General features: G+C 44.6%; 1 pseudogene; it reads right to left on the bottom strand.

Annotated features, from left to right (window-relative positions):
• Positions 1 to 483: 483 nt before the first annotated feature.
• Positions 484 to 2,266, bottom strand: LOC122068246 (annotated as a pseudogene).
• Positions 2,267 to 2,599: the final 333 nt, after the last annotated feature.

Raw genomic sequence — 2,599 nt, 5'->3', positions numbered from 1 at the left:
AAAAAAAAAAAAAAAAAAAAAAAAAAAAAAAAAAAAAACAAACAATACAGCCATTGGTGAGATGAGATTCTTCTTCACTATCAATGGAGAATAGGGTTACAATGCTCATCCTCACACCTCTCAGAATTGCTTACAGAGAAAATACCTCTTGCTATATATATATATAGCGAAAAATCCTAATACTGAAAGTACAAAACAAACCTCAAATAAAAAATTCGAGTGAGGGCTATGCCCCCCTACACCCCCGCTTTGCAAGGGACCTCCTGCCCCCTTCAACTTAAACTGTGACGGAATACAAGATATCGTACATCAACATAAATGTATATAACAATGTGGGACTTCACCATGAGCAACTTATAATAAAAATGGTTAATTCAGTTTGGTTCAACGATTCCAATCATGAAACAAAATCGAGAAAAAAAATCCCAAAATTTTGAAATGAAACGATTTGACTCATGTAATTTGGTCTGGAAAGTGGAAACATCAATCCAAGACAATGAGTTTCTGGTATTCTTTACCAGAGATGGTGAGCTCCATCACAGCATTTGGGTTCACCACCCCATCATCCTCCAAGGATAGGGTCACCAAATTCTTGGAAAATCCACTCACCAGAGCCACCCCTCTCTGGTTGATAACCACCAGTGTCGATCGTGAGTCCCTCAGGTTCCAGAACGCAATCTTCGGCACCGATGCATACTTGCTTTCCTTAAATTTCCTCTATATCGCTTCATAGTCCGTTTCCTAATTTGCTTCATACTCTATTGTCTTCCACCATGGCCATTCCACTAACACTTGGTCAAACTCCATATCGCTAACACATGAACACCCTCTTTATCATTTGCTCCTCTTTTAGCTTCCCTTCAATGGCGACTTGCAGTATTTGATCGAACACTTTCTGAAAATCTGTGTTATATCCCCAATCCATATTTTTAATGAACTGTGTCTTTGATTCAAGATCATTTCCCTCGATCGTGTGAAGCTCTGGATTATGGCTGAAGGTGATCACTTTCCCTTTCCGTGGTTCTTCACTCATCTCCGAGATTAATAGCCATAGTGCTACACAAACTTCCATAGGTGTCCGAGCCATGCTTCCAGAAACATCGCATACTGCAATGCAGTTCCTTAGCTTCCCTTTCTTTGATAAATCATCCACCATTCTCTTCCACTGAAGCTCTGCAACTTTGCCACCATCCTCGTTGTTCAGGTATGCTATGATATCGTGCGACAGTAATTCCCCGGTAGCGATTTTGGCTTCTCCACGCTTTTCACGATCGAGATATTCCTCGAAACGCTCCTTGTTGTGTTTCAAGAAGTGTTCTTAGTAGGTTTCCATGGCGACAAAGGCAACACGATTGTACAAGAGTGAATTCCACAAATTTGCAGACATGTAAACCTCTGGCAATGCTAGGGCTTTGTGGAGTGGGACAAGCTAGTACTTTCGGAGATGATCGCAAATTTGGTAGTGATGCGGTAAAAATTGACCAGCCGATTTTCCTTGCAGCTCTTGATGCTCTAGTCGATCTGCACAGAAGAGAAGACAGGGGAGAGCTGGGCCGACCCGATGGGGGACTCTCCAATACTTAAAAGTCTGATCTTTCCACAACAGTTTGCTCAAGAGAGCTTTAGTAAAAAAAAGTGTTCCCTCCCTTGTGATGGAAGCTTTCTTTGATATTTATAGGTTGCTGATGGATAGAGAAGGAGAGACATTTGTGGAGAGTCCTATTTAGGCGCAAAGTCCTTGGAGGGAGTGGCTCTGTGATTCTGAGAATATTCTGGATTCCAAGGTATGTTTCGGGAATATTCTCCTCTTATCCTGAAGGCACAAGCTGTGATAAGGGTGGACACTTCTAGGATGTGAGTGGATTGAGTCCTGCCCCTATTATCAGGGGTCACATCCCTTGAATGTAGGAGTGGGTGTGTGTACATTTCTGGGCGCCTTGATTTTGCCAAGCCGAGGTGATGGGTATATCCGAGGGGAGACTGAGGTGGTAGGTCATCCTGAGGGGAGACCGAGGTGGCAGGTAGGCTTGACAGGAGACCGAGGTGGTAGGTCAACCTGAGGAGAGACCGAGGTGGTAGGTTAGCCATCTGTACTGGTGTGCAAACACGCATAAACCATGCTGAGGACGGTAACATATTTGGCCTCATCACCAGCCCCCCGCTCTAGCAGTTTGGATTGGCTGCTAGTGCATTTACTTTCATAAGCGTGCGTCGCTTGTTTAGCATGAAACACACTGCATTTACTGCATGGTGCCCCGCAGCTCATTCTCCGCCGAAGTGTCCTATAAATAGGGCACTCTTCTGCCCAGAAGACTTCGTATTTGTTTGAGAGATCAAGTCAGTTCAGCTCGCTCATAGCTTTGGCGCGGTCATCTTTAGAGTCGCAGATCAGCTCGACTTCGTGACTTCAACCCGTTCTTCAACCATTAAGTCACATAGCTTCTTTTGCTGACCCCTCCGCTCTTCCTAGCGTCAGACTGGTGATCCTAATATGGCATCTGTTGGTGATTCAGACCCCATCCAAGAGACCCCTTTAACAATCATGAGTCCCGGGGAGAACCACCCGAAGTGTCCCATCCTCGACGATTCATCCTCTAGC

This window comes from Macadamia integrifolia, unplaced genomic scaffold, assembly GCF_013358625.1.
Source record: "Macadamia integrifolia cultivar HAES 741 unplaced genomic scaffold, SCU_Mint_v3 scaffold3621, whole genome shotgun sequence".
NCBI lineage: Eukaryota > Viridiplantae > Streptophyta > Magnoliopsida > Proteales > Proteaceae > Macadamia > Macadamia integrifolia.
This window is presented reverse-complemented; position numbering and strand designations above follow the sequence as displayed.